At 37.5% G+C, this 27,917-nt stretch overlaps 1 protein-coding gene across 4 annotated transcripts in view; it reads left to right on the top strand.

The window, feature by feature from the left end:
- Positions 1-27,917, top strand: part of ELOVL7 (ELOVL fatty acid elongase 7) — a 123,636-nt gene that overhangs the window by 56,438 nt on the left and 39,281 nt on the right. Inside the window, exon 1 of one of the 4 annotated variants that reach the window (XM_026019048.2) lies at positions 12,629-12,752. The exons of 1 other annotated variant lie outside the window; for it this stretch is intronic. The gene's annotated coding sequence lies outside the window, so the exon portion shown is untranslated. Of the gene's footprint in view, positions 1-12,628; positions 12,753-19,767; positions 19,919-27,917 lie in introns of those variants that run through there. 2 more of the 4 variants (XM_026019057.2, XM_072750002.1) reach the window with 2 other exon arrangements.

The following is a 27,917-nucleotide window of genomic DNA, read 5'->3' as shown; positions in this document are numbered from 1 at the left end:
AAAATGATGTGAGTAAGTAGGAGGAGGAGGAGAGCCAAAAGAGTCAAAACACATGAACTATTTCTTCTCTTCTCATTCAAGAATTGAGAGAAACTTTTCTCTCTTCTGTCTCCTTCTTCACCTAAAAAAACAAAACAACAACAAACCCAAAAAGCACAAAACAAAAATATAGCTATATATCAGTATCCAGGCATGAACCCTGCCCAAGCTAAGCTTAAAATGAAAATGGCATATGATACTATATATCACATTCCCAGAAATTCCTAATTCCACTGGACCATTTGCTCCTCGAGAGTCCATTATGAGCCCTCAATCGTATTATTCAACAAGAATGTCCTGCCAGTGGGCAGCCCGGGTGGCTCAGCGGTTTAGCGCCACCTTCAACCCAGGGCCTGATCCTGGAGACCTGAGATCGAGTCCCATGGCAGGCTCCATGCAGGGAGCCTGGGTCTCTGCCTCTCTCTGTGTCTCTCATGAATGAATAAATACAATCTTTTTTTTTTTTAAAGAATGTCTTGCCAAAATGAGTCCCTTACCAATCTATCATTCCAGAATTAACATATCTAGCATGTAGTTCCCCAATGAGCATTCAAACTCACTTTTTCCATCCTGCTGTCAAACTACAGGCCATTTTGTAGATAACTAGAGTTTCATGTTCATGTTTTTCATTAATATTTTTCATGGTAAATATAAAAGAAAGTATAGAGATTTATGACAGATTTTCTGTGCCTGATGTGAAAAATCATACTTTAATGTAATCAGAAAAATCATACTTTAATGTAATCAGAAAAATCATATTTTCTATGATAACAGTGTATGTTGCCTTTAGAAATTGGAAAACATAACAAAAAGTAGCAAAACAAAAAAAAAGGATGTAACAAAAACAGACCTCACCTATAATCCCACCAAACAGAAATTATCATTTCTAAACATTTAGATAAATTACTTTGCAGTCTCTTAAAGCAATTTTTTAAATATTGAAGTTTTTTTCTTGAGGAAAAAGAACTGACAACTATTTAGATAAAGAACAAGAATCACCTAAGTATTTGAAGAAAAAAAAAACCTTACAAACATTTGTAACATGGGAATTTTATTTCTTCCTTTAAAGAAAACTCATATTAAGGGAATTTCCAAACATTTGTAAAAGTAGAATAATATAATGAACAGGATGAACACATCACCAAGCTCATGGCTCTTGGCTGAGAGAGTAGTTGATTTGGAATCAGAGTGACAGGGGAGGGTAAAGGGTAAGCGGGATCCAGTTGATCCAGTCTATGATCAGGAATTTTGAGCTTGATTCTAAATTACGTTACAAATTGCTGGAGGGTTCTGAAAAGAGAAGAGACCTGGTCAGAGTGTTCTGAGTTGGGCAATTCAGGTTGCTGGCTTGTCACCTGTCAGTGGAGAGGAAACTAGGGTATAAAAATAAGGGAGGTTGATCCCTTGAAGCAGCACAAAGCCTCTGTGGACTAAGGACAGAGACAGTGTAGGAAAAGTGGAGAAGAAGGTCTGGATGAGGAAAAGATAGGAGGCCAAGGTTTCAAGCCTAGAAACATGGGTGATTTGTGGTGTCCAAATAGGTCTTGGGAAAAGTGGGTAGGTAAATGCTTTTCTTGAGATTCTGGAAATTTCTTCATTTCTATTCATTGGTAATCATTGCAGGTTAAGTGAATAAAATGCATGCTCATTTATAGAATCTGAGACTTTTAACCAAGGTGGCCTCTTCCAGCAATTCCTTTATGATGGGGCAGTTTTAATTTGTATTTGTGAGATATTTCACAAATCAGGTGATTGAAATTCATAATGGTAGCTAAAGCCAGAAGAACTAGAATTTCTCCCTTGTTTCTCTTCTCTCCCACCAGGAGGAGAATCCACAGAAGTTACTTATGTATCTCATGTAAAATTAAGAAGAAAAGTCTTTCTTTGTTTATCTAGAAATACATTTGTAAATATTTGCCATGACTACTCTTATAGAACAGTTATTGTTCTCATCTTGTATTACCTGCCATTTCTGTTTGCTGATGCCGAGCTATTGTTTGAAAGGGCCACACTGAGACAATATTGAACTAAGCCATATTTTTCTGTCCAGACAAATTGTGTGTGTGTTGGGGGGGAGGGGGGATGTTAGTGTAAGTTGTTGCTTCTGGGATCTTTCATACCAAAATTATTTTACCTAAAAATTAACTAATGCTATTTAGAAATACCATCCTGTATTACAAATATATTTTATATACATTATGCATTAAATCAATATGTCCACTAGCCTAGGAATGTAACTGTACTTTCCTTGGGAAAATCTTTTCTTTGGTTAAAATAACCAAATTATAGATTTCATTTTCAATTGGAGATATCTTTTGCATTTGTGGAATAAATGCAAATCTTGTGTTAAATCTATATTAGTTTTTAATTTGTTAAACAAAATGGAGACACCTTAATAATAATCATTTTATGAAAACTGATGAAGGTTGTGTAGATACAGGAACAGCATGCTAACTCAGAGGACATGTATCATGAAGTTTAGATACCTAAGTGCTGTTGGAAATTAGTAAGAAAGCAGAGAAATCATCCCTGACCAGAGAAAACTATATCCTGAAGTTCATTGAGTAAATCTATATTTGACCCATAGGGAGAGCCTCTGGTGTTTAATAATAGTCTATTTAGCATTGTTTTAAATATTCCAACATCCTTGGTTATTTCATTTCCTGTCCCATAGCAGATTAAGGACAGCAAATTAGAATGAGTATAATCTTATAGAAATGGGAATGCTGGTAAGAAGCCAAGTGTGGTGGCTAACAAGCTCATAGGGAGGAGACAAGAAATCTATTAAAAGCAGAGGCAGGTATCTGAAATGCCTGGCGATTTGGAACTTCTTAGTGTAGGGCAAATGTCATAGCTCTAGCCCTGATAGTCACAGAGAGCACTGCTGTGATACCACTGCTCTCAATAATATCCCCAAACCATCCAGGCAAGTGCAGTGTAGAAGATGATTGTAATCTTTCAAAAGATGTTTGTCTTTCTTTTTAAGTACTTCTTAAAGTAATTATGCCTACAGATAAGCATTTCTGTTATCTAAAATGTTTACTTCAACGGAACACTGCATTCCAGTGGATAAGGCTGAATAAATGAATTGTACCCATAAATAGAAAAGCAGGATGAAGTAGTTTAATCTTACTATTGGTTACTTTTCTTATTCACAGTTTTCTTTGGGACCACTTGTGTTTCTTCCTTTTATGGGCTTTTTTGTATATTTCATGGATGTGTATTATGTGTTGTATAATACTTGCCCCGTGTTCAAGTAGTGAGAAAGACTCGTATGATTACTATGTTCTTTAGGATTCATCAATCCACATGACCTACCTCTAGGTACCATTTCCTTCCCCTAATGGGTCCCCTGCCCTATATTCCTTTTTCTACCTGGACCCAATCTGTTACTGCCAATTCTGGTGTGTCTGAAACGCAAGGTGTTAGAGACCAGTTGACTCCCACTTTTCCTCTCATTCTTGTAATTCTCAGTTACTGCCGTAAGGAGAAACCCCTTACTGGGTATTACAGCCTTTCTGTTGTCTTCTACTCTTAGCCACACTTTCATCTCTGTCTTTTGTGCTTTGAAACCATCTTCCGTTGTGTTCATGAACTCTCTTTGGTCCTCAGTCCTATCACCTTCCTGCCTCTGAAGAGCTTATATTGTAAAGAGTTATGTAGAAGTAGGGGTAATCACATAGAATATTGGTGAGATGTAGATAAATAATGGTAAAAAGTGCTAGGGAGAAAAATAAAGCAATAAAGATAGGAAAGTTCATAGTAGTGGAGTTCTGAAGGTGATATGTTAGCAGACATCTGAAGAAAGTAAAGCCACAGCCATGGCAGATACCTTCAAGAAGAGAATTCTAGGGATCCCTGGGTGGCGCAGCGGTTTGGCGCCTGCCTTTGGCCCAGGGCGCGATCCTGGAGACCCAGGATCGAATCCCACATCGGGCTCCCGGTGCATGGAGCCTGCTTCTCCCTCTGCCTGTGTCTCTGCCTCTCTCTCTCTCTGTGACTATCATAAATAAATAAAAAAAAATTAAAAAAAAAAAAGAAGAAGAGAATTCTAGGTGGTGGGGATAGTGGTTTCAAATGCTTTAAGGCAAGAGCATTCTTGATGTGTCCAAGGAAGGACAAGGAACCCAACGTGGCTGAAGCTAAGAAAAGAAATGGAAAGGAGGAAGAGCCAGAGAGCTTGTCAGGGCCCAGATCATGGAGAGCAGTATGGCCCATTGTGAGGTAAAAAGACATTGCCATGTTTTCGGCAGAGAAGTGATAGGACTTGGGTATTTTTTGTTTTGTTTTTTCCTCTAGTATGAAGAATACATTGAAGAAGAACAAAAGTGACACCAGAAAGACCAGTTGGGAGGCTGGCTATAGTAGTAAATCAGATAAGGGACAACAGTGATTTGGACCACCATTGGAATGAAAAATGGCTGGATTCTAGAACATGTTTAGAAGACAGAGTTGTCAGCATTTGCTGATGGGTTTGATGTTGAGGTGAGAGAAATGGAGGCTTTCTCCCATGTTGAAATGTGCTAAGGTAGACTGGCCCAAATTCCCCTCTCTTCTCATTGCCACATCTGAATCAAACTGTTACTTTTTCACTTCTGTGATAAAATAAAGCAAAATTCTCCTTCTCTAAATGTCTTGCTCTAGGACTCTGAACTTTCTGCTTTCTTGACCCTCTTTGCTTGTAGTTTTCCTCCTGGGTCCAATAATGCATTGTGGACTTTGGCATCTGACTTGTCCACCTCCATCCCCACACCTGCAGTCACTGTGGGAGACTTCAAAAATCCTTTTTGATGCCAGCATGTGAGTAGCTTTGTCAGAGTTCCTTGTCTGCCCGAGCTGTGATCCTATCTATAGCCCTGAAGCCACTTGCTTTCATAGCCATTCCCTAAGCCTTCTCATTTGCACCAGAAGAAAGACCTATACTATTCCCTCTTCAAACCATCGTGTCACTTCACTTCTTATGCCTCTCTCTCTTCACTCTCAGAGAGACCTTAGTTTTTGCTCAGTCTCTCAGCAATATACTTGGTTCAACTTTCATATGTCTCTGGCCAACCACTGTCTCCTGATTGACCCTACAATAGTCCTCTGTACATATATCGCAGCTGAACAGTATTGCAGAAGATTGGATGAAATGGTGAATCTATCAATTCATGGTTTCCAGTCTCATTTTAACTCTGACCTCCAGTTACTTCATCCTTCTGTTCAGTGACTCTCAATCCTGATTGCACAACAGAAGTCTCTGGGAACTTTCAAAAAACCCAATGCCTGGGCTGCCAAGGCCTAGTACATCTGAAATTCAGGGGTGGAACTCAGACATTGTATTTCTTAATCTCTAGGTGATTCTATTGTGCAACCAAGATTGAGAAGCACTGCTTTAAATTTGCTAAAATTTAAATTTAAATTTGCACTGCTTTTAGTTTTTCCATTCCTCTCACAAGCTATCCTAGTCTTCACATGCTCTCTAGAACCACCCCATTGAACCCGATTTTATAAACTCTCAGCCATTGGCCTCACTTCCTACTTTGCTAGAAAAATTAAAGCTTTTGTTGCTGAATCCCTTTAATTTTTTGTCCTCATTTAGTCCAATAAACATTTAATTAGGGCCTAGTGTGTTCCAGGCATGGCTCAATGCTAGACATCGAGCATAGATGTGATGAAGGGGACAGACATAGCCAGTGCCTTCCTGGAGTTTACCGACTAGTGCTGCATACAGGCAGATCAGTGAGGCAATTCTAGCACATGGTAAGTGCTATGGTGAGGTAATAAGGTGCTACTGAAGCAGCTAGGTAGGGCCCTAATCCAGACATGGATCCTGGGGAAGCCTTACTTCCCTCTTAAGGAAACTCTTCTATGTCTTGGCCTCCTTTCTCTTTTCCCTTCTTGGAGGATGAGACGTCACCCTGCTCCAGTGGAAGAAGAGCACCATCTTTGTATCTGTCTCCATTCTCTCCATTTCTTCTCCAGACCTGCATTGGTTGTTCCTCCTTGTTTCTCTCTATTGTTTCTTCCTCTCACTGTAAACGTACTTAAAGTTTTTCCCAAAATGATAGAACTTGGTTTTGCATCTCCTTTCTCTTTTTCTGCCTTCTCACACAGGCCTCTTGAAAGCAGCCTGTCCGATGCCTTCTGTTACTCATCAGCTTTTATGTTTTGGTTTCTCCCTCATCACTCAGCTTTATCTTCCTAAAGTCACAGGAGCTTCCAGGTTGACCTAAGTTGGTGAAGACTGTTCAGCTCTGTCACATGGGCCTCTCTGTGCATGTGGCTGTGTTATCGGTGTTCCTTCCTCAGAGTTTTCTCCACTTTTCTTCCTGTGATTCTGTATGTGCTCATTTCTTCTGATGTCATCTCCCTTGTAAGATTTCTTCCTTTAGCCTATGGCTTATAAAGGACGGTATTCTCCCTTGGTTTGTCCTTATACTACTTGTCCTTTCCCTCATTCACTCATTAATGTAGTTTTAATCACCATCTAGATGTGAAAGCTTTCACAATCTGACTCTTCCACCTTGACCTTTCTCCCAGGTACTTACTAGGCATCTCCACCTGAACGTTCCATAGATTCATCCCACTGAAATTTACAAATCCTTTGTCACTTAAACTGTTCTTCTTCCTGTGTTCTTTATCTCATCTGGTGGTACAACCATGCACATTGTCTCTCAAACCAAACCAGAAATTACAGTCATGTTACCCTTTCCCTTAATCCTGTCTAGTGAACCACTTAACCCTTCCTATATTGACTCATAAATATTTCTTGACTTTGTGTCTACCACCACTGCACATCACCCAACTATCTCTACCCTTGTTGAAGCTTTAAAGCATTTTTCACTGGGATGTTTGTAGTTAAATCCTAGTTGATGTCTCTACCCTTAGGCTCACCCCCTCACATTCTTTCTTTACCCAGCTAGGTTACAACACTGGTCTAAAATCCATCAGAAGCTCCCTCTGCCTATAGCTAAGGCTTTCAGTGAGCACTGAGGGGTTGCTTTTGGGGTAAGCTTTGGGGGATGTGGTAGGACATTGGAAGAATTGTCCAGTTGAATTAGTTTACATAATTATGCTTCTATGTAATATTTCACCTTTTGAAAGTTTTCTATTGCCTGTGCAATATCTTTTCTTGTTATTCCTCATTGGCACTTCTTTCTCAGTGCATTTGCCCATCCTGGTACCTCAAAGTGCTCACTTCCTCCCCATCACTAAGAAGGAGCTTAGATCTCATATCTTTCAGGAAGTCTTTAATCATTCATGTCGGTAGGGATTTTATTCACTGATATTTATTGGACAACTGAATTGTTTTAGGCAACCAATAACATCTCAGGAAATGGGAGATGAGAACATACTCGAGTGCGTTAGAGCAGTGTTTTTCAGACTGTCTGTCGTGGACCACTTGCGCTTTTTGTTTGTTTTTGGTCTATCATGGACCAAGAAGTGGTCTTATTGCATGTGATTAAAATGCAGTTTGCGCCACATGTGACTCACACAAATTCAACAACACCCAAACTGGTCTATATCTTGTTTAACAAGTATCACATATTTGGATGTCACTGCAGTGTCCAATTGCAATAAATGTTTCTAAATGCTTACACTTGATTTCTGAACTAGCTTGATCCACAGGTAATAAGCCATTTGTACATGTACAGTCCACAGGCCATGTTTAAGTAGCACTGCACTCAAGTTCTGCTGTCAATGTGATGGTAGAAGAGAAGACAGCTTACACCAGGGGCTCAGAAGAGACCAAACACTTTCCCTGAATGGTTGAGGAAGGAAGGGGAGTAGCAATCCTCTTAGAGGAGGTCAAAATCTTAAAAAATGAGATCTGCTTATCAGCTAGGTGAACATGGCTTTTTAGCTATGAGAAAAAATTGGAGCATAAAGCAGCCTGGGACTACTAAGTTTATCATAGTAGGTGCATAGTGCAAGGGGGCTGCTATAAGATTAGGGATGAGACTGGAGTTGGGTTGACTTTTATTAATTCTTGCTAAGAATCAGCTATGTAGCAGATCCTTCCTAGGCCCTGGGATTAGAAGCCAAGGAGAGGCAGTTTTTGCCCTACTGGAGCTTAGAAGAGTTGCTAGGGGTAGCTAAGGAGTTAGACTTTTACTTGTAAGCCGTCTTCAAAGGATTTTTGAGCTGGCACACAGCATGATCAGTTTAATTCTTGGAGGGATGGCTCAGGTGGATTATGGGAAATGATGGCTAATGAATCTGGAAGGTTAGTTGAGAGGTAAGTAAGCCAGGCAAGAGAATGCTAAGTGTCGGGAAGGAGCAGTCAGGGATTGAGGAAAGCAGTAGGGAAAGGAACTTTAATGAGAAATATTATTAGGGTGATATAAACCACAGATCTTGAGGGGTCAGTGGAGTTTTGGATGGCTTGCAACTTCTGCCTTGTGATAAGGTTGATGGTATAACTCATTGGGGAAGATCTTTTTAAATGGGGAAGAGATTAGAGAAGTGATAAGCAAACTGAGGAGGTCACACCAGTTAGGTGCCTGTTCTCTGTGGTCCTGGAGTGTGTTATGCTAACCTCTGTCATTGTATTGGTCAGTTGGTTTCTGTATTGGCAAGCTCCTTGAGAACCTGATCCAATTTTCTATCCTAAACATTTGGCTCAGGGCCTAACATATAGAACAGGCTCAACAAATGGTTCTAAAACTGAAAAGAAAGGCAGTGTATTAGTATCTTATTGTTGCCATAACAAATCATCACACACTTAGTGGATTAAAACAACACAAATTGAAAACTCATATTATTTCTTTATTTTCATCTGTAGGTCAGAAATCCAGGTTGGCAAGGCTGATTGCTCTGCTCTGTGTTTCACAAGGCACTGGCCATCTGGGCTTTTCTCAGAAGGCTCTAGAACGAATCTGTTTCCAAGCTTATTCAGGTTTCTGGCAGAATCCAGTTCTCTGTGGTTGGAGGACTGAGGTCTGTGTGTCTTTGCTTGCTGCCAGCCAGAAAAGGCACACTTAGGGCCCTCTCTCCAGTCCTGAAACATGGGCCCCTACATCCCAGAGCCAACAGAGGTGCTTTGGACCCTCATTCTTCAAATCTCTTTGCCGTTCTTTTCTGCCACATTTCTGTTGTCTTTCTCTTCTTTTGGTAGCCAGAAACAGTTCTCTATTTATAAGGACTCATGTAATTACAGTGGGCCTACTTGGATAATCCAGGATAATCTCCCTACTTTAATGTCTATAACCTTAATTATATCTGTAGAGTCTCTTTTGCTTTAACACAGTCACAGTTTCCAAGGATTAGGGCATGAGCATTTCAGGGGTATTATTTTGAGCATTATTTTGCCAATGGTATTAGTAATTATCCAACAAGTCATGTAGGGATCATCATAGTTCTTAAACACTTATACATTCTGGCACCTCCTATTTGTACAGGGAAGTACAAGGAGAGTCAGTCTTACTCAGCATCAGAAGGAAGCGGGAGCAGAGGTAGATCACAGCCTTCAGTTTCTATTCTTTCTTCTAATTAGCCATCTGTTTATTCATCCCATCCATCTATTCGTCTATCCCATCCATTCATCTTTTTCTATCATTCGTTCATTCATAAGCCCTTGAGTATGTATTTTATTTCAAGAGTCTGTGCTGGTTTGGGAAATGAGGAAGAAATTGAGTTACGAAGATAAATAACACTTGATTTGTGTCAGCTAATTTTCAATACTTTGGAGTCTCCCATAAAATTTTCTTAAATCCATGCCATCTACTGATGACTTTGGCTTATATTGATGATGTTACCGTCCCTATTTAGTGTGAATAATCTGTTTTTAGTATGATGTGGCCTTAAGCCTGTACGAAGGACTCAGTAAATGTATAGAGTTATGGTCATTACTGCTTGGTTTACTCCCTCTATGCGTGGTCATAAAATTTAGGAAACATTAATAAATACATATATCATTGTTTTAATTTTTAACTTTATTCAGGTAAGTAACCAGTGTTTTCAGTTTCTTATTGATCTTTCCAGAGACATTTTATGCATGTAACAAAGAAGTATTTGTCTTGTACCCAGCATTAATTAAACAGTCTATCAATTACAGATAGGTAAAGCTACTTCATTCTTTTTTATTACAACATATGATTCCCTGGTATGAATATACCAACTTGTTAAGAAGCTTAACCTTGGTGGAAATTTAGTTTCTACTTCTTTTGCTATTAAAAGATTCTTGTAAAAAATCTTGTACATTCATCTTTCACACAAATGTTAAGTATACACATAGAACAATTATATTGCAACAGTTATTGCCAAATTATGGAAGTTATGGCAAGTCACATTCCCACCAGCAATGTATGAGAGTAACTATTTTTCTACACCTTGGCCAACAAAATATATCATCAAAATTTATGGTTTTTACCAATCTCATTAGTAAAAAGTGGTATTTCTACTTTTTTTGCTTGAATTTGCATTTGCCACATGGCTAAATAAGGTTGGTCATCTTTTTAGATTTTTTTTAGAGCTATTTCATTTTCTCTAAACTGTTAGTATCTTTTATCCATTTCTCTCTTGGACATTGGCTTTTTTCTCATTAATTTACTGGTAGTCTGTATATTAAGGAAATTAGCTTATAAGATACATGTATTTCAGGATATGAAATAGGATATAAGATACATGTATTTTTTCTTTGATTTGTCTTTTGATTTTGTATGCTTAGACTTTTGACATGCATAAACATTTAATTGTTGGTGGGCATATTTAATTAATCTTAACATCTTTGTCTTCTGTACTTTGTGTTATAATTGCAAAGGTCTTCCTTATTTCAGTATTACAAAATAACTACTTCAGGTTTCACCAAATATTTTTTTATCCTTTTTTTTGGAAATAGGTGTAGATTTATAGGAAACTAAAGTTAGTACAGAAAGATTCCATGTACTCTCTTTGCTCAGTTCCCCCAACCACCAGGTATTTCTATGGTTTTAGTTTTTGTGTTGAAATTGTTGATGCATCTGAAATTTTTTTGTATAAGTTGAGATATGGATTCTACTTTATTTTTTTCCACTTGGTTACCTATTCAACCTAGCATTACTTACTGAATAATCTATATTTTCTCCAGTAATCTAAAATGAATATATATCAATCATATGCTAAATTCCTAAGTATACTGGTCAGTTTTTTAAATATTTAAAGTGCCACAACTTGCAGAGAAGCTGAAATGTCATTGTGTATTTTTCCAAGAGCTACATGTTGGGGTGATCAGGGCAGGCCCTCTTTCAAAATCGTATAATGGCATAGTTTGGCCGATTCATCTAGAATTGACTTTGTGGTGTTGTGGGTTGTGCTAGGATACAGGTGAGTAACATTCACTTCTTAGCCTCTAAAAGTGCATCTAAGCTTATTGATCCCAATCTGTTAAGGTAATACCATATGTACCATATGTATCCTTACAAAACCTTTCCAAGGGGTATATATTATCCTCGTTTTGTAGATAGGAAATAGAGACTCAGAAAGATTGAAACTGCCTAGACCTCAGGTCATAGAGCAACTTGGGGGAACTCAGATTCTGGCCTTGTGATTGGCATTGATTGGCGTTATCACACTGTATTCCAGGACATAATTCACATCTCTGCCTGAGATGCCTCTTCACTCCATTGATCTGAAATAAAAACTCTGGGCTAGAGTGTAACTCCTTCTCTGCTTTAGCAAACTTAAAGGCTGTGACCATTTTTAACTCCTCCTTTTCAGTGGAAGGATAGGGAAAGACAGATGACTTTTCTAAGACTTCTCTGACTTCACTCTGAACAATCCTAAGGGAAAAATATAATACTCATTTGCCCATCTAGTTATGTGAGTTTAGGGATTTAGATAATTTAGATAATTCTTAAATTCTTACCCAGATCTGTGATTCTAGTTATATATTTTTTAATCTTGCTCATATTTTCTGTAGTTTTATGTTCTTGTATAGAAGGGAGTGAACAAAAGCATTTAAAGAATGACAAGTATTTTCATGTGGGTTATTTAGAGGGAAAACATGTTAGAAATGCTTTAATCCAATTAGAAATCACATCTGTTAGGAGAAGTCATGTAGGCTGGTTATTGTATAATATAAAAGTACTCTGGATTTTAGTTCATTACATTAGTCTGCTAGAAAATACTTAAAGGCTACCACTTAAAATTCTGTATGTGCTTTGAGGCTAAGGTTATCAGGTCACACACCCTTTTAAGATCCTCTACTTTCTTGTTAGCTACAGTGTAGTCCATGTGATGCTTTAGGATTTAGGTTTTAGGATCAGTAAAGCAGGTGGGTCTCCAGCTCTGAATTTTCCACTTAAATGTTAAGAATTATTGCTGTAGTAAAGTAAGGTCTTCCAGATAATTTTGCCCACTTCTCTTGGAAGCTGTGTCTGGAGTCTCCATGGACAGCCCTCATACTGGCCAATTTGGATACCTAGATACAAAAGTCATTTAGTGTGCTTGGAAGGGAGATATATATTCTTAGGGCATAAGTGAGTTAATGCAAGGCCAGCCACACTCAGGAAACTGATGTATAAACTAGAATCACCCTGTCATTCATTTAAGACTGGTTATGTATGTAGACAAAGTGAAGATTGGGCAAAGTTGCAAGTAGGTAATTCTGTTTAGGAGATCTGGGTCTAGGTGAGAAAATTGGTGAAATGAAAGTAAAAAGAGCTTGATGAATCTTGTTCTTCTCTCTAGAGCACATTCTCTTTTGAAACCATCACCCTGCTCACCCTTCTGTTCAGTGCTAGAAAATTCTGGTGAGTAATCACAACTGTGTTTGGGGGATTTTTTTTTTTTTAAGATTTGTTTATTTTAGAGAAAAGGAATTGTGAAAGAGGAGAGCAGAGGGAGAGAAAGTCTTAAACAGATTCTCATGGAGCCCGATACAGGGCTCAATCCCACGACCCATGAGATCATGCCCTGAGCTGAAATCAAGAGTCAAGACACTTAACCCACTGAGCCACCCAGGCACCCCTGTGTGTTTGGCATTTTAAAGAGACTTCTGCCTTATGGTTTGCATTGTTTCACATCAGCTTCTATAATTTTAATATAACTATCATAATCTACTAAAGTTTACTCACCATGTAAATTTTAAATTATTTCTTTTATATGAAGGGTGGCACCTAACTGCTAACAATAGGCAGGCTGTCTTTCTTTCCCCATCTATTATATGGGCAGGCCTCTTCGTGCAACGACTTTTGGCATTAATGTCTCTGTGAGGGTGGGTGGTTCACACTTTTAGATTTTGTTCCTGAATTTGGAGATTTGTCTCACTAGAAGACTTGAACTTTCTTTTCCTGAGTTTCTATCCTTTCCTCCTTTTTGAAATTTTTCTGTATGGTGGACTAGGGAGATTAACACTGAGGAGGAATACAAGCAAGGTCAGGTGTAAAAGTCTCAGCTGGACTAGTCTGTGTTAACTTTTTTTATTAGATATCCCCAGGTTACATTTCTACAGGATACACCAGCCTTGCTCCTACTTATCCTTTCAACAATATGCTCAGACATGACTTCCTCCAGAAAGACTTTCTTCATCTCTGCCCATGACTGTAGCTACCAGGCTGGATTAAGTACCATATCCTCTTTGTTACAAAAACACTCTAGGCTCATTGCTCTTGTAGAGCATATGCTATATAACTGTTTACTTGTATATGAACTCCAAGAAGGCAAGCACTCCATTTAGTCTACATTTTTTTTTAATTTATGATAGTCACACAGAGAGAGAGAGAGAGAGAGAGGCAGAGACACAGGCAGAGGGAGAAGCAGGCTCCATGCACCGGGAGCCCGACGTGGGATTCGATCCCGGGTCTCCAGGATCGCGCCCTGGGCCAAAGGCAGGCGCCAAACCGCTGCACCACCCAGGGATCCCCCATTTAGTCTACATTTTAAAAATAACTCCACTGAGATATAATTCGCATACCACACAATCCACCCATTCAAAGTGTACAAATCAGTGGTTGTTAGTATGTTCACAAGGTTGTACAGCCAGTACTGCAATCAGATTCAGAACATATTCTTCACCACCAGAAGAAACCCAGTGCCCATTAGTAGTCACTTCTCACTACCCCTTCCAGTTCCCCAGCCAAGTAAATTACCAGTCTACAGTCTGTTTCTATGTTTTACCTTTTCTGGACATTTCATGTAGATGAAAGCATATGATAGGGATGTCATGTGACTTGCTTCTTTTACTTAGCATGTTTTCAGGGTTCGTCCATGTTGTTGCCTGAATCACTACTTCATTCCTTTTTATTGCTCAATAATATTTAATTGTATGGATATGCCACATTATATTTATTGGCTCTGCCGGTGGGTATTTGGGTTGTTTCTACTTTTTGATTGTTATAAATAATGCAGCTATGAACATTTAGATACAAGTTTTTTATGGACACATGTTTTCAGTTCTCTTGGTGATATATACCTAGGAGTAGGCTCATGTGGTAACTATGTTTAGTAATTTGGTGAACTGTCAAACTTTTCTCTGGTGGCTGCACCATTTCCAAATCCCAACAGCAATGTGTGAATGTTCCAACACCTCTGTTGTTCTTATTACAGTCATCCTAGTGGGTGTGAAGTGGTTTTCTGGTCCACTTTTGAATCCCCAGCACGGGGCCTACTATGGGGCTAACAAACATTGGTTGATTGGCTTTCTTTTTGACCATCTTGCTCCTCTTACCACCCTCAATACTGGAGAGCTGGGTGCTAGAGGAGATGAGCATAGACTAGAGTCCTGTTAAATTTTGAACAGTTGCTCTGCAACCTAATAACTGTGTGATTGGGAACAAGTTACTTCTTTGAGCTTCAGTTTCCTTATCTGTAACATAGAAATAATGATATCTCTTTCATAGTGTTGCTATGAAGATTAAATAGATAATACGAATGAAACACCTAGTCTAGTACTTGATGCAAAGCCCTGGATAAGTGGGCGCTGTTGTTATTCTCTCAGATAACTTGGATGGCAACTGGCTCTCCCTTGCCTCAGGAAATAGAGGCAACATTTGATTTCAGATGTGCCTGAGGTTGCGCTGCCAATGGTATGTGAGGTCAGCTCCCTTTGATTTTTCAAGAAGACTCCCTCCTCATAGGATCTGTTAACACCTTTTCGGTTTTTGAGCAATACTCCAAGACTCCTGAGGCCAGATGAGAAAGCTGATTATCATCTCTGGTTCTGCTTCTTCCCTATGAATTCCTACTTAAGCTTTAACCAACTGTTGAAGCTTGCATTATTTGCTTGCATCTTTTAGCTCATTATTAAAATGGTATTCTTTTCTGGAGTACCAACTTTTAAAACTTTAACCAAGACAACCTTTTCATTGCAAAAATCCCCAGTAAGCGTTCCAGGTTGTCACAGGTTGATTTGGGCAATGGAGGAAAGTCTTTCTGACCTTTGTCAGAGAAAAGGTCTGCCTTGCCTAGTAGAACTTGTTGCTGCCTTGCTTTTGAACCTTTTGGGCAATTTATGAAAGCAGAGGAACTGCTTTCATCTGAGGCACACAGTGGCAAAGTTCCCATGGCGGGAAGTGTTTGTTCTCACCAATCTTCTAATATAGTAGTCACAAGGGAGATGATAATTTGTTTTACTTGTTTGTGCTTTATTGTAATTTCATAATTGTGTCACTGTTTTTACCTGAGAGCTAAGTCTCTAAGAGAAAAAAGTGTGACACACTTGCCCTTAGGGATCTTCTTTATTCAGCCCTGAACTGCTGTCCAGTTCTGCCTGTCTACTGCTTCTCCTTACAAATCCTCATGTGCTAAAACTGAGCTCATGGCCTGTGAATAAGTACCCTCTGAAGTTTCCAAGTCCCTATTTTAGTAAGAAGAAAAAATGTGATAGTAACAAAACTAAACAGTTGATGACTTTTGGGGTTGGGAGGGGCTGGTAGGGACAGGTGAGAAATAGCTTACTGGAAAAAAAGGGAAAAAGGGGGAGTGTTTAACATCAGAGTAGAAGAGAGTGGTGGGAAGTAAATTTGAATGGAGAAAGTGGACTCAGATAATGGCGCTAACAACTTGGGACTTGATGTGATTTATAATAGGGTGTCATTGTAGGTTCTGGAAGAGAGGGAAAAGAAGATAAAGCTGATATGTTGGGATGAATTTTTTTTCTGGTAACAATATTAACCATAAGCATGAATTTAAAGAAATAAGAGTGTAGGCAGGAGTTATCCAGGCCCAGTTGCAGTAATACAGGTGTTCAGTGGGGTTCTGGTTGTTAGCAGGGAGAATGGTGGGGAAAAGTTTCATCTAAGAAAAGTCAGAGAATTTTTAGTAGCTCACAGGTTAGAGGCGAAAGAACAGAGTCAAACATGATTGTCATATTATGGATCAGAAGAAATGTCAAGCCATTAACATCAGTGTTGGGTAATGAAGCCAGTTGGTGGCAAGAGTTGAACAAGATGAATTCCTTTTGGGATTAGTTAGGTTTCATGCGATGGTGGAATGTCCAAGTTACAATGTTTATTGGCAGTTCAGAATGGTGGACTCTGGCATAGGTACAGGGTTGAGGTTCAGAGTATAGATTTGGGATGTTACCATAGTAGTAGGAGCAAGTAGATTTAAAAGAAAAAGAAAAGGGGGAAAATGCCACAGATTGAAAGGAGAAACCACCAGTGTGGGAGTATGAAGAAAAAACTCAGCAGAACAAAATGATGAAGGGCTGATCAATGGATAGGCATGAGACCAATTAGAAGAGTGCTATGTCCTGAAAGCCAAAGTCAGGACTTAAGAAAGGAAGGAGAGATCAGCAGTGTGGGGCTGCAGGGAAATCAGGGTAGATATGAACTCTGGAAAAGTCTTTCTTTGAGTTTAGCAAGAGGGAGGACCCTAATCTTTGTGTACAACTCCATTGAAAGAGGACACCTTTAAGCAAGCAAAATGATTATCTGAGGACAATCACACCCCCCTCTAAGCATCACTTAGAGGTGATGGGGTCCAGAATCCCCACTGTTATATGTCACAGTTATTTTATCTATTCAGGAACAATCTCTTCCCCTTATTTTATCATCATATGCCTATTCTTAGTTTTTCCACTTAGATTGTCTCCTCCAGCCTGGTGAGGGGCTCGTTCCTGCTGATATTGATTTACTAACATAGGTGACAAACAGTTAAACTTTGTCCTATCACAACCCATGTTTTCTAATGAAAAGTAAGTATATGCCAAACAATAAGTTTTGCTCTCCATTGTCCAACTTATTGGCAAGGATCCCTTTGTTATTTTGTGCTCTTTCCTTGCCTTTCAAGATACGTTTTTGTTGTTTATATTTCTCATCTTTGCTTTTTTTCTAGGGCTTGTCTTAGGTTAAGATTGAGACTAGGTAAATAAAGCAGTATTCTAATAGAGAATAAAGGGGCGCTGGGGTCATAAGAAGCGTAGGATGACAATGGTGGCTTGGGGAAGGGGTTTTACAGAATTAAGGAAGAGATTGCCTTGTTACTATCCTTAAAACATAGTTCAGTCTTCTGAGAGCTCCACGAATGATGTTGGAGTGAGAGATGTAAATCAACACACTTAATATAAGCATGGTTCAGAATTATAGTTCTAAATTTTATTTGGAAGAATCATAAGCTTTATAAGCTCAGATGACACATTGGAAGAAATCCAAAGAATATTACATCTATCTTTTTTTTTAAATATTGAATCTATTTTGCATGGGGAAAAAGTGGAAGAGAGAAGGTGAAATCCTTCATAGTTTAAATGGTGTGGCTTAGTGGTAGGGCTGCATTTTTATATAACAATTGATTATTTCAGCTACTGAAGTCTTTTTTTTTTCAGCTATTGAAGTCTATCAAAAAGAAGTTCTAGATGACAAAAAAGTAGCAAGCTACTATGCTATATGGATATCTGAAATTTGAAAATTTGTAGGTGATAAGTATCTCTGTAGGAAGCTATTCTGAAAAGATGTTGTATGGCCTTAGTTACTCTGAAGATTTTGTGCTTATTTATGCCAAAATTATTTTCATGGATTTTATTTCACTTTAAAAAATTTTAGATATACACAGGATTTATGTTTGGTCAAATGAGGGATGCACAGTAAACAAAGGATAAGGAAACATTTTTATGTACAATTTGATTAATTACAAATTCTTCAGACTTTGCAATACTCTGTCTTTTGATTTACTGCCCAAAAGGGAAAGCACACCAAATTTCTGGGAAATTTTCATTACTAGTAGCAAAGAATGTGTTTCTGATAAATCATATGTATAGCAGTACTGAATTTTGGCACCTTTTTGTATTTTTGCAAGTAAACCTTGAAGGTTTAGCTTACCCAGGCCCCAATTTCTGAGCTCCTGATCTTCATTCTTGGTATTTCACTATTCATTAGCCTTTCTAACAAAGTATAGTGGGAAAGAGAGAGAGAAAAAAACTCAAGTTAGTCCTGCTACTTATCAGGAACCAAGTTGAATGAATTAACAGACACTGAAGCTAATAAAGAGAAATCTTAGAATTCCCAGTACACTAGCTCAACAATACTATCTTCTAGACTGTGTTATACATAATATTAAGCATACAAAGTAAAAGTATATATTTATAGTATATGTATACTATAGTGTATGTACATACATTATGGTATACAGTATTATATAATTATTACTAATTATAGCATTATAGTATACATGCATGTTATATAGTATATATGTATTATAACATATAATACATATATGTGTGTGTATATATATATACATATACACACACACACACATACTCTAATGCATATGTCTCTCTTTAAGTCATGAGGATTTAGTTAATGGTCATAAATTCAATGAGTAAAATGCAACTAATCTTATCCTTAGAGTTAAAAAAAAAGTACAGCTGACCTTAATGAAAATTCATTTCTCAAGTTTCTCAGAATCAAATCCTATTAAAGGAAATCTTTTGAGAAGATCAAATATAGCCTTTTAGTGAAAGTCAAAAGTACAAGCAGTATAAAATTAAACAGCAAAATGATGAAAAGTTGACATTATCACGTGAGTTATTTACAGATATATATGACTTATCAGCTTATGCTTATAACTTAATTTTGAAGGTCAGAAGGTTGGGTCTCCTGCTAGCCAGTGCAACAAAGTTTGATCATCAGTTATGATAGTTTTCTATACGTATTGATTAATTAATACCTTAGACATTCCTTGCTTTACCACCCCTGGGTTAGTCATGTATAAAGTATAAATTTGTATACAACAGGGGCACCTGGATGGCTTAGTCAGTTAGCATCTGTTTTCAGCTCAGGTCATGATATCAGGGTCCTGGGATTGAGCCCTGGGTCTGGCTCCCTACTCAGTGGGGAGCCTCCTTCTCCCTCTCCCTCTGCCGCTTGCCCTGCTTATGCGCGCTCTCTCTCTCTCAAATAAATAAATAAATAAATAAATAAATAAATAAATAAAAATCTTTAAAAAAATTTGTATATAACATCACTCCCATCCTGCTCCACAGGAGTTTATGAAGTTTTAGGTGATGTAAGACAAGTTTACAAGCAACATAAAATGTATTATGATGACTACCAGATATAGAAGTACGTGCATGAGTGAGAACCAGAATATTAACAAACACTGTGGCATGGATATTAGATAGGATGCCAGCCATGAAAAACTGACCTGGCTGTCCCAGTGCCGAAAAGCAGAATATCGGTACTAGTTATATATACTGTGCTGTAGGATTGTATATAATTTGTATAATTTAGTAATTGATTCACCTGAATAATAAATATATGGTCCTAGACTAATCTGTCATTGGTTATAGACAGAACAATATTTCTAACATTATGAATTTTCCATAGAATCTCTTTCAGCAGAAGTTGAGATAAGCTACGGAGTAGGCTTAGAAACACCCGTGTGTGAAAAGGCTCTAATGAATGGATGAACTCACCTTCTGCTTTCTCCTTTCGTATGGAATTCTAATGTCAGGTTCCTCACCCATGAATGTGAAATGAAGGTGTGTATTAAGTATTAATACGTAGCAGGAAGAGGATCCTAGGGGCACTGCCCTAGGTTGGGCCAACTTGTTTCCATAGTTCTATCCCAAAACATTTTTCTTTATGCTATAAGAAATGCTTTATTTCATTTTCTTAAGTACCTGTAACACTCATTAAGCACTCATTTGTGTTAACAGCACTGCTTTTTTTTTTTTTTTAAAGAAACCAGAAAGTAAGAGTGCAGTGTTTACCTAAGCATGATTGAAAGCCCATCGGAATGAGATTGCCATGGCAATGAGGCGGTGGGGAAGAGTGGGGAGAGTGGAAGCCCTAGAAATATGCCTTTTCAATAAGTATCTCAGGAAAGTCTAATGCACATTAAAGTTTGAAAATTATTCTCTTATTTTAATTAACGATGAAATTTTTTTTCCAGTATCTAGCCAACTTGATTTGCAATTAATAAATTGACTTTTCTGTTTATTGTTTGAAGGATTAGGTAATTGTGTATTTGGAACATTTTTGGTGGGGGTAAGGCCTTGGTAGATAGTTGTATTGGGGGATTTAGGGCAGAATGCCCTGGGAATAAGATGTACCCAAATATAGTTTATCTTGAGGACCTAGGAAAGGTACTTTCTTCTTCTGCTGTGTGAGAAATCTCTCTTTCTCAGAGCCAGAACTCCAGCTAAAACTATATATATTCACTTTGTGGGCCAAGTCAGTATTTGTGGCTTTTCTAGAAAACTAAGTGTCCATTATTATTTCATTTTGATGCAATACTTTGAATTTCCCAACAACTGAAATGCACTTTAGAAATCCAGCTTCTTACAGGTGAGGTCAAGGTGTTGCAATAGACCTTTTGTTGCCTGACTCCATGCAGATGCAGCCAGGGCATCGCTTCGTTTTCTTCCTACTTTGTTCTGACTTCTGTGAAATCCAGATTCTCGTCTAGGCATATACACACACATATTTACACAATTTCAGCCTCTCCTCTACCACCACCTTTTTCTGGTCCTACAAATGTATTTAGGATGTTTCCATGTTTAAAATAAATCTTTCACTCTACCAACTTCTATCTCCTTCCTCCTATAAATAAGTATCTTGAGTAATAGCATGGAATAGGAAAAAGCCGAGAAGTCATTAGAGCTGAGAGTTGGGCCCAGCTCTTTTCTGGAAAAATTTTCAGAGCTTTGGTCCACACAACTGGATCAACTCTTGGGGTCCCGCCAGCTTAAACCTTCCTCAAGGATAAAATTTATATATATTTAGACAAACTAGTTTCAATTACTCCTTAACCCTTAGAGACCTAGATTTGATTTTTACCACTCAACTGTACAGTATACTTAAAAGAGTTTCCAAGTTATGTGTTAGTTTCAGAATTCATTAGTCTTTTTCTCCATTTAATTCATTCAACACTAGAGAATGAGTTTTCCTCCATAGCTTCTTGTACACTACCAATACTAGCTGTTGGTTTAACATTCTTTTCTTTCTTTCTTTTTTAAAAAAGATTGATTTATCTATTTGAGGCAGGGGAGGGGTAAAGGGAGAGATAATCTCAAGCAGACTCTGCACCAAGCCCAGAGCCCAACTGGGGGCTGGATCCCACAATCCTGAGATCATGACCTAAACTGAAACCAAGAATTGTTCTTAACAAACTGCACCACCCAGGCACCCCTCTTTTCTTTTCTTTCTTTCTTTTTTTCTTTCTTTCTTTTTTTTTAAAGATTTATTTATTTATTCATGATAGACATAGAGAGAGAGAGAGAGAAAGGCAGAGGGAGAAGCGGGCTCCATGCTGGGAGCCCAACATGGGACTCGATCCCGGGACTCCAGGATCGTGCCCTGGGCCAAAGGCAGGTGCTAAACCGCTGAGCCACCCAGGGATCCCTTTTCTTTCTTTTTTAAAAAATATTTTAAAGTGGAACTTTCAGATATGCAGAAAACTACAGATATATAATTAATATCCAATGGGTAGCACCATGTTTCCTCAAAAAAGTATCAACATTTCATCATTTTCTTAATATGATTTTTTAAAGAAAAAAATCATCTTTTTCTCATAAATAGTATATACTCATTATAGAGGATTTAAACAATGGAGGACAACACAAGGGAAAAAATTTTTTTCAATAAATCACCTCAAATCCAACCACCCAGAAATAGTATGTTATAATAATCATAGAAATAATATCATTATTAATGTTATTATATCAACATCATTCAGGTATATTTTCTAGGTGTGAATAAGATATAATGCTGGTTCTGGGTGACTAGCTGGATAACTAGACAGAGTTTTACAAAGTTAGTCATTCATTCTACTTGTAATAAAAACATATTAAATTTAATTCTGCTTGACAGTATGAGGCAAAAAAGAAACTGAAGTGAACCTGAGGAGATTGCTGAAATTTAAACAAATATTTTCCCAAACAGACAGGTTTCTTTTTCTTTTTTTTTTTAAGATTTATTTATTTATTTATTCAGAGAGAGAAAGGCAGAGACACAGGCAGAGGGAGAAGCAGGCTCCACGCATGGAGCCTGACGTGGGACTCGATCCCAGGTCTCCAGGATTATACCCTGCTAAACCGCTGCGCCACCGGGGCTGCCCACAGACAGGTTTCTTAAATGAGTCCTTAAATTGTGAAAAGAGATTGTGAAATCGTGTAAAGGTTGGAGTCAATTCTCTAAAAAAAAAATATTTTAGGGACTCCTGGGTGGCTTAGTGGTTGAGCATCTGCCTTCGGCTCAGGGTGTGATCCCAGGGTGCTGGGATCAAGTCCTCCATCAGGCTCCCCCCAGGGAGTCTGTTTCTCCTCTGCCTATGTCTCTACCTCCCTCTCTGTATCTCTCATGAATAAATAAATAAGATCTTTAAAAAAAACATTTTAGACAATCATGATTTGGGGCCATATTTAGACTCACTAATATAAAATATGAGGATACTGGCATCTCACATTTCTTTCCCCTTCTTTCTTCCCACCTTCAGATATGTGTCTTAAGTTATTTTAATTTGAGAAGGCAGTATAATGTAGTGATTACTGGAGCTTGGTTCAATGACCAGACCACCGGGTTATTCAACACTCTGTCTTGGTTTTCCTCATCTGTAGAGTAGGATAGAGTTGTTGGTGAATGTACATGAGTTGATTGACATAAAGAATCAGCTGTATAATAAGCATTCATTAAACATTATTTGTAGTCAGTTATGGCTTTATGTTAGAGGGATTTACAGTATTTGCATTCTGTTCTGTAATCCTGATATTCTTTCCATGTTTAAATGGGTTCTGCACACCAAATGGGTCTTTTTGAAAGGCCTTCTCTATTCCTGAATTTTTTTATTCATCTCTAAATTGTCTTGATTTTATTATCATATAGTTTTTTTCAGGAAAGCTGATGGACGTTATATTCCCTAAGTTCTTCCATTTTTGAAGAAGTATTTCTGCTGCCTTTATTCCTGGGTTATACTTTGTTTCTCTCAAAATTTTGTGTTAATTCACTTATTGTTGAATGTTGCTTTAGAGAAGTCTGATGCAGCCTAAATTTCTTTCCTTCTATACATGATTTGCTTTTGGCGGTTTTTAAAAATCTATACATGATTTGCTTTTGGCGGTTTTTAAAAATTTTTTTAATTTATATGCAGTAAGTTGTAAATCCATTGTTTTTTAGCCAATAGTTCTGTGAGATTTGATTCATAGAATCAGGTAACCACCATCAGAGTTAAGATACAGATACTTCTATCACCCTAAAACATTTCCTTGTGTTGTGCTTTGTAATCACCCCTCTTTCCAAACTCCATCCCCTGGCAACCACTATGTTCTCTCATTATAGTCTTGCTTTACTCAGAATGTCATAAATGGAATCATGTAATATGTGATCTTTTGAGTCTGGTATATTTTACTTAGCATAAACATAACTGAGATTGATTCATGTTGTGAATATCAGTAGTCTCTTTGTTTTTATTGTTGAGTAGCATTTCATTGAAAGGATATACCACGGTTTGTTTATCCATTTGTTAGTTGTAGAATATTTGGGTTGTTTACAGTTTGGGGTGATTATGAATAAAGTCACCATAAACATTTGCATATAGGTTTTTATGTGAATATTTTCTAGATATGTTTAATTTACCTTCTATAAAGATTCTTTCTCCAAATAAGATCACATTTGGATGTACTGGGAGTTTGAACTCAGCATACAAATTTTAAGGGGATACAGTTCAATGTATAATACTTGACTTTTTCACCTATACCACAAATCTTATCTGCCACAAGCCAGGCACCTGTCTAGGCACTAGGAACACAAAATAATGAGGCTCAGTTTCTTCCCTTTTGATGAATGGAAAGATAAGAATTAATAAACAGGCATCTGCAATATTACACAATAAGTGCTATCATATGTAAGACAGCTTATTATGAGAACACCTCCATGAGACACCTAATCCTGACTGATTAAATCGGAGATGACATCTCAGAGGAAGTGATGTTTATGTTGGATCCTTCCCAATAGGATGCAATAGCTGCATAATTGCTCTCCCTACTTCCAAACCACACCTTCAGTTACCCAGCCCTGGACTCTGCCACCCAGTTAATCTTTCCAAGTACCACCTTAGTTGAGACATTCCCTGGTTGAGAAACCTCTAATGACTCTTCATCATCAACAGAACTAACTCCAAAAAATTCTTTGTCCTGGCTTTTGGTGCCTCCACAATCAATATCACCACTGGAATCTGCTGTTCCTGTTTTGATCTTTCTTTTCTTCCCTTCCATAATTCTGTGCATTACCAGAATATACTAACAAATATTTTGGAAATGCGCTGGGAGCTCTTCTATAATTTTATGAAGGCAGACTTTTGTTTTCTTTATATCACTGGCACCTAAAACAGTGCTGGACATGTAACAGATACTTAAGAATATTGTTTGATAGAAATGCATCCAACATAGGAGTACCAAAATATAGAAAGCAAATATTAACAGACCTAAAGGGAAAAAAATGACTGCAATATAATAATAGTAGGGGATTTTAACATCCCACTTGATCGATGGATATATTAGACAAAATTAATAAAGAAACATCAGCCTTGAATAACACATTAGACCAGGTGGACTTAATAGATATATACAGAACATTCCATCCAAAAGCAGCAGAATACACATTCTTCTCAAGTGCATATGGAACAATTCCAGGATGGATCACTTGTTAGGCCACAAAACAAAGTCTCAATAAATTCAAGAAGATTGGAGTCCTATCAAGCACATTTTGTGACCATAATGGTATGAAACTAGAAATCAGGTATAAGAAGAAAACTGGAAAACTACAAATACCTGGAGATGAAACAATATGTTACTGAACGACTACTGAGTGATAAATCAAAGGAGAAATAATAAAAACACTTAGAATGAAAATAAAAATACAACCTACCAGAACCTTGGGATACAGCAAAACTGTTCTAAGAGGGAAGTCCAAAGCAATACAGGCCTACTTCAAGATCAAGAGAAATCTCAAACAATTTAATTTTATACTGAAGGGAAGTAGAAAAAGAACAAATGAAATCCAAAGTTATTAGAAGGAAGGAAATAATAAAGATCAGAGCATAAATAAATAAAATGGAGACAAAAGACAAAAAAAGGTCAATGGAACTAAGCTAGTTCTTTGAAAAGATAAACAATATTGAAAGACCTTGAACTAGACTCACCAAGAAAGAAAGAGAGGGTGCAAATAAAAAAACTGAGAAAGAAGGGGCACCTGGGTGGCTCTGTTGGTTAAATATCTGCCTTCAGCTCAGGTTGTGATCCTGGGGTCCTGGGATCGAGCCTCACATCAGACTATTTGCTTAGCAGGAAGTCTGCTTCCCCCTCTCTCTCTGGTGCTCCCCCTGCTTGTGCTCTCTCGCTCTGTCAAATAAATAAATAAATAAAAATCTTTAAAAAAATAAAATTAAAAAGAGGTTACAACTCATACCATAGAAATACAAAGGGTCATAAGAGACTACTATGAATGATATACACCAATAAATTGAACAGTCTAGAAGAGATAAATTCTAGGCATTTAGTCTTCCAGACTGAATCAAGGAGAAATAGAACATCTTAATCAACTCATTGCTAGTAAGGATATTGAATCATTCATCAAAAGCTTTCCAACAGACAAAAGTCCAGGAACAGACAGCTTCACTGGTGAATTCTACCACACATTCAAAGAAGATTTAATACCTATCCTTCTCTAATTCTTCCAAAAAATTGAAGAGGAGGGAAGGCTCCCAAACTCATTTCACAAGGCCAACTTACCCTGATACCCAAGCCAGAGAAGGGTTAATAACCCTTATAGACCTAGATACAAAAATGTTAAGAAAATGTTAGCAAACTGAATTCAGTGATGAAGTAAAATGATCATACCCTGTGATCAAGTGGAATTTACCCCAGGGATGCAAAGATGGTTCAGCATCCACAAATCAATCAATGTGATAAAGCATGTTAACAAAATGAAAAGTAAAAATTATATGATCATCTCAGTAGATGGTCAAAAAGCAATTGACAAAATTCAACATCCATTTATGATAAAAACTCTCAACAAAGTGGGTATAGAGGGAACATATCTCAACATATAAAGTCCATATATTAAAAACCCATAGTTAATATCATACTTAACTGTGAAAAGCTGAAGGCTTTTCCTTTAAGGTAAATAACAAGACAAGGATGCTCACTAGCCCCACTTTATTCAACATAGTATTAGAAGTCCTACCCACATCACCTAGTAAAGAAAAAAATAAAAGGCATCCAAACTGGAAAGGCGGGAGTAAAACTGCCACCATTTGCAGATGACATGATACTGTGTATAGAAAACCCCAAAGACTCCACCAAATAATCTACTAGAACTGATCAATTAATTAACTAAAGTTTCAAGATACAAGCTTAGTGTGCAAAAATCTGTTGCATTTTTTACATACTGATAACAAAATATCAGAAAGAGAAATCAAGAAAATGTTACATTTAAATCACATCAAAAAGAATAAAATGTGTAGGAATAAATTTGACTAGGTGAAAGATCTGTACACTGAAAAGTATAAGGCACTGAAGAAAGAAATTGAAGGTATCCTGTGCTTATGGATTGGAAGAATTAATATTGTCCAAAGCAATCTACAGATTTAATGCAATCCCCATCAAAATTACAATGACATTTTTCACAAAGCTAGAGCAAATAATTATATTTGTATGGAACCACAAAAGACCCTGAATAGCCAAAACAATCTTGAGAAAGAACAAAGCCAGAGATGTCACACGCTCAGATTTCAAACTATACGACAAAGCTGTAGTAATCAAAACAGTATGGTATTGTCATAAAAACAGACATATTGTTTTTAGAGAATAGGACAGAACAGAGAGCCCAGAAGTAAACCCACACATATATGGTTAAAGGTGTCAAGAATATATGATGGGGAAAAGACTGTCTCTTCAATAAATGGTATTGAGAAAACTGGGCCACGATCTTACACTTTATGTAAAAATCAACTCAAAGTGGATTAGAGACATGAATGTAAGATTTGAAACCATAATCCTCCTAGAAGAAAAAAATAGGCAGTAAGCTCCTTGACATCAGTCTTAGCAATGTAGTTTTTGTTTGTTTGGTTCTGACTCCAAAGGCAAGGAAACAAACAAAAAAAAGTAAACTCCAAAGGCAAGGAAACAAACAAACAAAAAAAGTAAACAAATGGAACTTTTTGTTCATTGAGTGTCCAATTCTTGGTTTTGGCTCAGGTGGTGTTCTTGGGGTCCTGAGATCAAGCCCCACATCAGGTTCTATGGGGGGAGTCTGCTTTCTCTGTCCCTCTCCTTCTGCCACTTCCCTGGCTCACTTGCTCTCTCTCTCTCTCTAAAATAGATAGATAACTTTTTTTTTAAAGGCTTTTACAGAGTGAAGGAAACCATTAACAAAATGAAAAGAGAACCTACTTAATGGGAGAAGATATTTGCAAATCATGTATCTGATAAGAGATTAATATACAAAATGTATAAAGAACTTTTACAACTCAACAACAACAAC

Source organism: Vulpes vulpes, chromosome 2, assembly GCF_048418805.1.
Source record: "Vulpes vulpes isolate BD-2025 chromosome 2, VulVul3, whole genome shotgun sequence".
Classification (NCBI taxonomy): domain Eukaryota; kingdom Metazoa; phylum Chordata; class Mammalia; order Carnivora; family Canidae; genus Vulpes; species Vulpes vulpes.
Note: the sequence above shows the minus strand (reverse complement) of the source record. Positions and strands in the feature narration are given on the sequence as shown.